This window comes from Acipenser ruthenus, chromosome 2, assembly GCF_902713425.1.
Source record: "Acipenser ruthenus chromosome 2, fAciRut3.2 maternal haplotype, whole genome shotgun sequence".
NCBI classification, from domain to species: domain Eukaryota; kingdom Metazoa; phylum Chordata; class Actinopteri; order Acipenseriformes; family Acipenseridae; genus Acipenser; species Acipenser ruthenus.
Genome location: NC_081190.1, coordinates 63,050,143 through 63,061,730, shown reverse-complemented (window position 1 = coordinate 63,061,730; position 11,588 = coordinate 63,050,143).

Here is an 11,588-nt window from a genome sequence, read left to right as displayed (position 1 = left end):
GCCGCCCGCTTCTTTACACACTGCGAACTCACCGTGCAGCCGCCTCAGAGCTACAGCGTCGGAGGACAACGCAGCTATGGGCCTGCAGGCGCCCGGCCAGACTACAGGGGTCGCTGCTGCGCGGTGAGCTGAGGACACCCTGGCCGACCTCACCCTCCCTCCCCCCGGGCGACGCTCGGCCAATTGAGCGCCGTCCCCTGGGAGATCCCGTCCGGTCGGCTGTGGAATAGTCTGGACTCGAACCGGCGACGTCCAGGCTATTGAGCGCATCCTGCACTCTAGCGAGTGCTTTTACTGGATGCGCCACTCGGGAGCCCCCTGATTTATAATATATTTTGACGTATATTAATAATGTGATTACTGAAATTAAATTGCATTGACATGCTAATAAAATTGCAATGCAAGTGTGATGCCTTTTTGTTTACATTTGATTTATAATATATTTTGAAATATAATATAATAATAATGTGATAATGATATGGTCTAAGGATGTATTTTAATATAGTATACATTGCAATTAAAATATGTACATTTCCAGCAGGGTATTTAAACATCTGAGCTACACTAATGTCATAAACATGACTTAAAAAAAAGATATTGAGGACATTAACTGCATGTTGGAGCCCCTTCTTTTTCGGTTCCCTTCTTGTTCGGATATTGCTTAAATAATGTATTGGTCCAATTCTTTAAATATGCACTAGTCTTTCAACTCCCCTTACTATTATCCCCAAATAATGTTTGTTTTTCTGTTTGTCATGGATCAGGGCAGTTCATGCATACTTTCTTTTATTCCCTTAAGGAGTCACTGAAAATCCACAAAGTTGATGTTATGCCCCTGCAGCTATAACAAGATGTTATAGATAATTTTCACAAACAAGCACAGCAGGTTCCTCATCAGTGTTATCTGAAAATCTACATTACATGCTATGATCAAGTCTAGGTTATCAGCTTGATTGTAATCAGTTTGAGTGACAGGGTATAACTCAGGGTGAAAAGTGATAAACCAAGAAACTAAGAGAATCAAGTGTGATGGACCAAAATGATTACTGACTGGTTTCATAAATAAAAGCACTGAAGAAATGTGTTTAAAGGAACATAACTAGTAACAGGCAATACTAAAATACTACTGTCGTAGTTTATGAGACTTTCATGTTTCATACTCAAATTCTTGGCATTATCAGTAAAATTAGATGATTAGTGCATGACCTCAGGAATCTGCATCTGGTGACATTATTATTACTGGGCTATTATGGACATGAAATATAATAATAATAATATAATTCCATTGTTTCTATGCCTAGAATGCATGACAAAACACAAATGTACTCTACAATTGTTTGAAAATGGTGTTCTACTATGTAGTGGAAAATGCAGAACTTAAGATACCAAAGAATTTACAACAGTAAAGTACTTCAGCGTGTTGTAATCCTTCTGCTCTTACATATGCCCTTTTTTGGGTACATGCTGTTTTCTGTAAACTGTGTTTATTGATAATGTGCTGCTGCTTCCATAATAACATTAAATAAATTACCCAACCCTAATTGCCTGCTTTCAAATAAAGTTTCTCAAACGTATGACTTTCACAGATAACAGTTCTTCCCATTTGTTTGGTAACTTTAGTGATACATTCCAAACTGCTAACCTTTTGGGGCCAGAGAACACAGCAGACAGTTATGTTGCACTGAAAACTGACCTTCCCTTTCTTGTAATCCAAGCAGACTATCAGATGCAATCTACTCCTTTAGTCTCAACAGCTAGAATTAACCCTCTGAGACAAACAGCAGCTGCTTATGTGCCCACACCACAATTTTATTTTCCTCAAAAGGAGCAGGCCAATAAATAGAGATAAGTTTGAAACTCTTGAGAACGCTAAAGATTAGTGCTTTATGTTTTATTTTTTTCTAATGCAGTGACAAGACCACTGGAGATTGGCACTTCCACTAACAATTGGATCACTGTATTCATATTTACATATTTAAAAACATGATATTGCTTTTGCATATTATTCCCTTCCAGGCGGTAATAGAGAAAAACAATTATAAATAAAACCGCAGCTGTAAAAGCACATCTGACTGCTTACATTTGAGATTGACAGCTTCCTATGGTTATGGGGAGCATACATGCCTTTAACCTAAAATATTTAACAGAGAGCATCAAAACTGGGATGTCAATCACAAAATATATATTTTTTTTACAAACAGAAATGGTAGTTTTATTAAGCAATAGAACCCGAGCAAGAGAACCCGAAGAAGAGGGCTTTACAATCTGGTAAGACCTGCCTTATGTCGTCAAATTGTAACATAACGAGAAGGGCCTTACCAGATGGTAAAGCCCTCTTATGTGGGTTCTATTGCTATTAGAAAATAGCTGCGTAAAAAAATTAAATACATTTAAAGTTCTTCTGTTTTTTGTTTTTTTTTCGTGATTGTATGCAGCACTTGTTTTAGTTGCTAATAAATATTCTATGAGTAATGTAGTTTGCTCAGAATACCATGTGTGGTTTGGTAGCCTTCAGACATCAGTATCCCACCGGTGGATGATGTTGCATCATGGCTATTTCCAATAGCCTAAATAGTAACTCAATACAAAAAACAAAAAGTACTTGCATGGAGCTGTTCTACAGTTTAGGTACCTCATACCTCAAAAGCAAACATGGTTTGTGAACTGTTTGCTTTTATTAACCTCTTTAAAAAATGTATGTAAAACATATAAAACATATAAAAGGATAAAAATACCAGTAGCATTTTACTTTATATGCTATACTAAAGGTAAATATATAGATTGAACATAAAGGACTGGTTGAAACAGACTCTAGTCTACATTGAGAGACAACATTCAGAGGGTGTGTACTAGAGCATAGATTTTCTTTAATCAAGCAGAAAAAAGGTAAATTACATAAATGCTGTATTTGCATATCCAGTGGATTGATTTGGAACAGATATTAAACCTAGTATAAAAGAGGTCCTTTACCAGAGAATAGGGTGTTCTACTATGTAGTGGAAGGAATTCTCTGATCCATTTTCTAATTTCTGTTATAAAATGGCTTGAACAAATCAAACATTGTGATTGGCTGAACAAGGTAACATGACCATGCAGAGGATAATCATCACTGAAAATGAAAGCGTGTATGGGTCAACAGCTTAAAAAAAAAATTAGTGCCGCCATACTGACTTCAGGCCACTTAGATTATATATTTTTTACAATAAAAAACTAACAGAAATTAAATAGAATAAGAATGAAATGATAATGAATTTCTTTGAATTCTTTAAAATCCTAAAATATCGACCTCTCCAGCCATAGTGATAGTTCCTGTAAAGCACCAAACTGAAGTACCAGTACCTAATTCAGCCAAATTGCAGGATCTGAAATCAGGGTGGAGATCGGTTGTGTGGAAAACTAAATTTAAAAAATTAACTTGGTTCATATGGTATAAAAGTTACATACATTACAGTATTTGCAGACATCATTGTTTAATATAATGCAGTGAGCAGTTTTCTTCAAGTTGTCTGATATGAGTGACAATCTGCATGACATGGAAGACTGGAGAAGTTAAACTAGTGTTGAGAAGAGACGTAAGCAGAGCGTTTGATGGAAGAAGGTTCAGAGCATAATTATTGTACTAGGGCAGTAGTTTTAAAGTAGGGACCACCTAGGTGTTTAGATTTTTCCCACGGACCACTTGTCAAGCATTTTTTCACAACAACATTTTTAAACTAATTTGTATGTGTATATGTATACACGTAGAAAGTAAAGTATTGTAGCATGGAGTACAGAGCCGCCTGCTGGTTGAGCTGGGAGCAGCCCAGGTATTAAGTTGATGCAAAGCATGCTGGTCTAGGTGGCATGTTATTTATGCAAATACTGGTCTAGAGCAAGATGGTTACATTAATCCTAGGGGAATATGGGGATCCTAGGGGGGAAACGCCGGGTTTGTGGGGTGATTAGCGCATGTGGGTGTCACCAACGGGAGGTGGGGGTCTTGTGTTATGTGTTATTGGGGGGGGATGGGGGGGTAAACGGGAACTTTTGACACCACTGTCTGTGGGGGGGGAGGTCTGTTGTGGTGGGGATGGGGCTCTGTGTTGTATTCTGTGAGTTTGTTGTGCGTGACTAGTTATTTTAAGCAGCCTTATAAAGTACCATAGGTGCCTAAAATGCAACTCCTGGCTTCTTGTGTGTTCATTATACAAACACGCAACACTGGTGTCAAAGTAGTTTAGGAAGAGCTGGCCAAGGACCAGTTTATCGAGGCCCTGGGATCTGGGGAGCTGCGTGCCGAGGTCCGCCTGGCCCACTCGGAGACACTGCAAGAGGCTTTGGAGTTGGTGATGGAGCGAGAAGGTGTTTGGGCGATGGAGCAACCCACCAGGTCTGTTCATGCAGCCATGGGTGAGGAAGAGCGCCAGCCACAGGAGCGCCCAACCCAGCGGATCCCCACACCTCACAGCCCCCAGTGATCGGATTTAGTAGTGGGTCGTACTACCTCCAGGCAGGGCACCGCTTTTCAAACTGCTCCCAGCTTGCCACCTTCCAAGCCTGGTCTTCACATGAGTTGGAAAACTAGAGGAGGCCAGTCATGCAGGGCAGGGACTGGTCACCCTATTTACTGAATGGAACCACCACGGGGAAGCCTACAACTACCAAGGCCCCTGTGGGTGGTGTGAACTGGACAATACAACTGTTTGCCCAGTGCTGGATTGAGGGGGTGGTGTGCAGCGGGCTCGTGGATACCGGTTCTGCCATCACACTAATATTCCCCAGCCTAAAGAACTGCCTGGGACCCGGGGCACTGCTGAGGTTCCACCGCACCAGATCTGCACCGTCAGCTGCGGTAGGCCTTGGCTACCACTCACATACTTCCTTTCCCGCAACATGACCTGCCGTTCATCCTAGATACAGATGCCAGCGACGTAGGAATTGACGCTGTCCTGTCCCAGCTCACCACCGAAGGGGAGAAAGTTCTGGGGTACTTCAGCCAGGCACTCTGCAGGGAAGAGCGGAACTATTGTGTCACTCGGTGGGAGTTACTGGCAGCTCTCTGATCTATGGAACACTACCACCATTACTTGTATGGGTGGCAGTTTGAGTTGAGAACTGACCATGCCTCCCTCCAGTGGCTGCTCCCAGAAGGTCAGCTCGCCCGCTGGCTGGAAAGGCTGCAGCAATACAACTTCACAGTGTGCCATTGGGCTGGGCAGAAACACAGCAATGCAGACGGACTGTCCCGGCGGCCATGTGCAGCCATTGACTGTCGATTCTGTGAGCTCCATGAGGCCGGGGAGGGAGAGACCACGGGCAGGCAACAGACTCAGCTGCTGCCTGAGGTATGAGCCTTGGACACAGATCAAGAACTAATAGCAGCTGAGTGGAGGGAGCAGCAACTGGGGGATGGAGAGGCAGGCCCAATGCAGCTTCACTGGAAGGAGGACAGCAGGTGGTCCCCCTGGAGTGAGATGAGCGGGCTCCCGGAACCCTTAAAGGAAGGCCCTCTGGGCGCAGTGGGACTCCCTAGAGCTGCGCTCAGGTGTACACCAGCAGTGGTGGGAGGACCCATCGGGAGCCTCCACTATATGGAATTTTGTGGTGCCGGCTGCCCTGAAAAGAGACTTTCTGGCTGCTGCCCATGGGACTGCGGCGGCTGGGCATTATGGATCTATCAAGACCCTACAGAAGCTATGTAGCAGGCTCTACTGGGTGCGGTACAGGCGGGACGTGGAGTCGTGGTGCAGGTGGTATGATCGCTGTGTACCACCAGGATGGTCTCAAGCCTCTCTGTAGCAATACAATGTTGGTGCCCCAATCGAAAAAGTGGCGGTGGATGTCTATGGACTGCTGCCCACTACTGAGTATGGCAACAAGGTCATCTTAGTGGCCATGGACTATTTTATGAAGTGGCCAGAAGCATATGCATTTCCCAATCAGTGCACAGAGACTGTGGCAAAGGTGATCATTAGCCAGTTCTTCAGTCGGTTTGGAGTTCCTGGTGAATTACACAGCGATCAGGGTAGGAATTTCAAGTGTGATTTCAAGTGTGGCTTCTTGTCTGTTCATTCTACAAACATGCAACAGTATTTATATAACATACCTGGGCTTGAATCTTCGCTACCAGGTGAGCAAGGAATGTTGCCATTCTGCGCACTGAAAGTTGCTGATGGCAAAGTTCCTGTTTTCTTTTGTTTAAAATTGTTTATTTCTTTTTACATCCTGAATGATTTGTAGGTAAATAGTGTCTCAATTTAGCAGGTTTAAGAGTTTTGTTTGACAAAATCTCATGACAAATAATGCACTGGGGCTTGGGTTGTCCTCAGATCCAGTAACTGTAAATACGTGCTGGTCCCCGCAACCATTAGTAGCAAACAAATCTATCAATTTCTAACGCAATTAATTGCACTCACTAATCGCCAACTTCGCTCGATGTACTTATAAAAAACACTGGAATATGAAGACGAGGTGGGTGGGAAACAATTTGCAGAATACAAAAATGATTGGAGAGTGTACAGGATGTTACTTATCACTTCTGGTGGGCTGTGATGTGTAAATGGAACAGGATTGGTTGCACACAGTCGATAGGATTTATAGCATTTTGGTTAAATAGGACAATGTCAAGAACAGACTGTACACATTATGTCCAGAAGTAGTGTTAATAAAATGTACTTTTGGCATATAGTCTTGTGAGATATTAAAGCTGGTTGAATAAACCCTCATCATTCACACTACATTACAGTTCACAAGTCAAGCAACAAATGTAGCCTCTTTTTATTTCACATTAACTTCTGTTACTATATGCAGGCAACCTCTGCAAAAACACTGTAGCACATATATTGTTGAAAATGAACAGTACTAAAACTGTGGTAATGGTTTTTTTTTTTTTTTTTTTTTTTTAATGAAGTAATTCCAGTCGAGTGTGGAATATTCAATGCAGTACGCTACTTCTATGCAGAGCAAAAAGGTTGGGACAGCCAGATTACATTTTAGTTTTTCTTAAATTCAGTGAATACAAGCAGTAGAATGAGCACAGATTAGAAAGCAGTGCATTTATGTGAATTATTATTATTATTATTATTATTATTATTATTATTATTATTATTATTATTATTATTATTATTATTTATTTCTTAGCAGACGCCCTTATCCAGGGCGACTTACAATCGCAAGCAAATACAAATACATTCAAGTGTTACAATACAAGTAATACAATAAGAGCAAGAAATACAATAACTTTTGTTCAAGTGTGACAAACCACAATTCAATAATACAGCAGATAATAGTGATAGTTAGATCAGGATATGATTAAATAGTGATAGTTACATCAGGATGTGATTAAATACAAAGTACTACAGGTTAAACACTTGGCAGATTACAGTATTCTGAAGTACAGGATTAAATGCAGTAAAATAGGGGGCAGATAAGAGCAAAATAAAGCACATTTACATGAAGGGTGATAGTGTCCCAGGATACAAACAGAGGAGTTCTACAGGTGCTGTTTGAAGAGGTGAGTCTTAAGGAGGCGCCGGAATGTGGTAAGGGACTGGGCAGTCCTGACATCTGTAGGAAGGTCATTCCACCACTGCGGAGCAAGGGTGGAGAAGGAGCGGGCTCTGGAGACAAGGGAGCGTAGCGGAGGTAGAGCTAGTCTTCTAGTGCAGGCGGAGCGGAGAGGTCGAGTGGGGGTGTAGGGAGAGATGAGGGTCTGGAGGTAGCTGGGTGCAGTATGGTCAAGGCATCTGTAGGCTAGTACAAGAGTCTTGAACTGGATGCGAGCGGTGATCGGGAGCCAGTGGAGTAGCGTGGGCGAAGCGAGGCAGAGTGAACACCAGGCGGGCAGCAGAATGCTAGATGTCCATTTGTTTTTTTAAATAATGCTGTCTAAAAAAAGAAATCTGTAATTTTGATAAGACAAATGATTATTATTAATTTCTTAGCAGACACCCTTATCCAGGGCGACTTACAATTGCACCGTGTAACAATTTTTTTTTTTTTTTTGGTTCCTGTGTAGTAAGTGTTATTTCCTAATTGCTTATGCCTCAAAAGTATAGAAAATGGCTATTATTCCCCACAAACTTTGCTTTTGTGACCAGGACAGTGATATTTTGAAATTTACCTATTTTCCAGAACATTCCAGATAGATTCAGTGCTGAGTAAACTTGGAGTAACTTCTAGAACTTTCCAGTAATATAAATAGTAGTATAAATACAGGGGACTTAAGCCCACCAGTTCAGTTTAGTTCCAGCTGCCTAAGTGGATACATATCTGTATTTTTCTGAGATGGCATCAAGGTCATAGGAGACTTCAAAATGGTGGCATTCCTGATGGGTCTCCAAGGCGGTTTTACCAAGATTCCCTGCTATCTTTGCCTTTGGGACAGCAGGGACACCAAGGCGCACTACCACAGGCGGGACTGGCCACAGCGGACCGAGTTCTCTGTGGGGAGGAACAACGTCAAGTGGGAGCCACTGGTGGACCCCCGGAAGGTGCTGATGCCACCACTGCACATCAAATTGGGCCTTATGAAAAAATTTGTCAGAGTTCCAGATAAGGAGTCGGCAGCCTTCAAGTACCTTCAAGACTTCTTCCCTAAGCTGTCTGAGGCAAAGGTCAAAGCCGGTGTCTTTGTCGGACCACAGATAAAGAAGATCCTGGAGTGCAATGAATTCCCCAAGAAGCTCACTAGTAAGGAGAAAGCGGCTTGGAACAGCTTTGTCGCAGTGGTTCGGGGCTTCCTGGGCAATCACAAGGCCGAAAACTATGTGGAGCTGGTTGAGACTCTGGTGAAGAACTATGGCACAATGGGCTGTAGGATGTCCCTCAAAGTCCATATCCTTGATGCTCATCTTGATAAATTCAAGGAGAACATGGGAGCGTACTCGGAGGAGCAAGGCGAGCGCTTCCACCAGGATATACTGGACTTTGAACGCCGCTACCAAGGACAGTATAACGAGAACATGATGGGAGACTACATTTGGGGGCTGATTCGTGAAAGTGATTTACAGTATAATCGTAAATCTCGAAAAACTACTCACTTCTAAATCTTTTGTAGTCATTTTTGTATTACTTTAGTATAAATACATGCTAATTTGGATTCATATGTTGTTTTTTTCTGACTTTATGTGAACGAAAAGACACTAATTTGCCCGTTTTCTCATTGGAAATAGGTACATTTCAAAATATCACTGTCCTGGTCACAAAAGCAAAGTTTGTGGGGAATAATAGCCATTTTCTATACTTTTGAGGCATAAGCAATTAGGAAATAACACTTACTACCCAGGAACAAAAATTGTGTTACATAGTGTTGTTACAAGATATCACATTATTGTTACATACAATTACCCATTTGTACAGTTGGGTTTTTACTGGAGCAATCTAGGTAAAGTACCTTGCTCAAGGGTACAGCAGCAGTGTCCCCCATCTGGGATTGAACCCACGACTCTCTGGTCAAGAGTCCAGAGCCCTAACCACTACTCCACACTGCAGTCAAGAAATGCTCCTCTCCAGACTTTGCATTCTTTGAAAATAAGTAAAACACTGTATCTCTAGCAACACACAGAAACAACCTTCAAATCAATACCTGCTCAGTACTTTATACAGCTAAAGATGTTCTTTGCAGTTAGTGTAAAGTAGCCAGTATTTCTTTTCAAATGTTGTTGCTGCAGCACTTTTCTAAACAGACAGATTTGGTATATTGGCTTGCTACACACATTTTTAGATTTGCAGTTGGAACAGAGATCTGAGCACACAGATCCCTCTACATTTATCATCCCCGTCAAGTATTGTTCTTCCTGATCCATTCTGATCGATGGGTAGCTGCCCATCCATCTCCTGTTAATTCTTCCTGCCGTGTTTAAAGTTAGGAAAGCAGACGATTTTAAAACTTCCAAGCTTTTTGGTAAACTGAGTTTTCAAAGTCTACTTATATTCTGAATACAATCTTGAGTTATTTGTCATTTAAAAAAAAAAATCCTACCTTTAATAAGCCCTGCACAGAGACCGGAATCGTATCTGAAGGATAATTCTGCTCTGCAAAGCTGTGAGCATTTACGTTCAGTAGGAGTCAAGAAAAGGCAAAGAGTTCTGACAATCTGTAGGGGAAAACAAAACCAAAGTATCATCACTAGACCCTTTGGTTAAACATACTTACCCTCTGCCATGATTGTTAAAGCTAAATTAGAATAAAGTAAAATGAAAAAGCAGATTACTAGGACTTGTAAAAATGTAAATCGGACAAACTAAGATGACAGATGTGTTATTATTTCCCCAGATTCTGACTAAAAGCATGTTACATCGACAGTACATACAAATAGCACAGATATGCTCTTCAATATATAACCAGCGTCTGATACTTTCAATAGCTTGTGCTAAAGGATAAGCATTTCCCTTGATATTTGTAAAAATGTAAGTGTGACTTGAACAGACGGATGTACATTAGGGATGCAAGTTGGTTATGACTGGTTCATTTGTTTTATCACTTCTCAGTTGTTTTTGACATCCAGATGGTTTTCAGTAAAACCAAAATGAATGTTTAAAACCAAAAAATTGAACTACATTTGTGCAGCTTGATTTATGTCAGAAAAAATAAAGCTAGAACTCAGGCCCGCCACTAGCCCCCCAAAAAACATTAACAAAGTTCTTGTTTAGTATGCTGGTTTATTATAGCCCGTTACTACAATAAAACTAAGTATGAAAGCTGCGGTTATCCTTACTGAGGGCAGTCAGAATCAATCAGGTAAGTCTTGTCAATACTTTTGACTAATGTTACTATATTAAAATTATTAAGGGATGTTAATATGAACTATCTACATGCAGAAAAATGCAGCCGGCTTAGTGCTGAGATCACTGACGCTTTTTAATTATACACAAAAAAATGGGATTTTGGTATCGTTCGGTTATGAATGTTATGGAAATGTCGGTTTTAGTTCAGCTTCAGTTTGGGAAAATCATAACCACTGCATCCCTAATGTACAGTACACACATACAGCCGCTTCCACTATGTACCAGATATTTCCCCTGTGGGGTCAAATAAGTGAATGAGCTGAAGCTGTGATCTGTACATCAGAATATATGTCTCAAACCACTAGATTTAAAATAATAAAGATATTATTAACAGCAGTGTCCCCCATCTGGGATTGAACCCACAACCCTCTGGTCAAGAGTCAAGAGCCCTAACCACTACTCCACATTGCTGCCCAAATGTGCTTTATAATGGTGTACTGTACAGATTTATATATTTTTTCATAATGTAATGTGTAGCCTACCCAAAACACATTAGTGTTATTTCAGCGCAATGATTTATACATTTAAAATACATTGTGCACTATAAATGTATGTGTGTGCGATTTATTTATTTATTTTTTTAAACTCCTAATGTCAGACAAACATATCTGGTTTAGTGATGGGCTACTGTATGATTATAAAAAGTTTTATAGAAACACATTTTTTATTTGGGGGTGAAGGTGGGGGCCCCACTATAGATTCGGATGGGATTAAACTGCCTTTCATTTGCATTGTACAGATGACGTTTACATTTAACAAAAACAATGTTATTTTGATTCTTGCACACTTGCATGTATAGACGTTATCCTTCAGGCACCCTC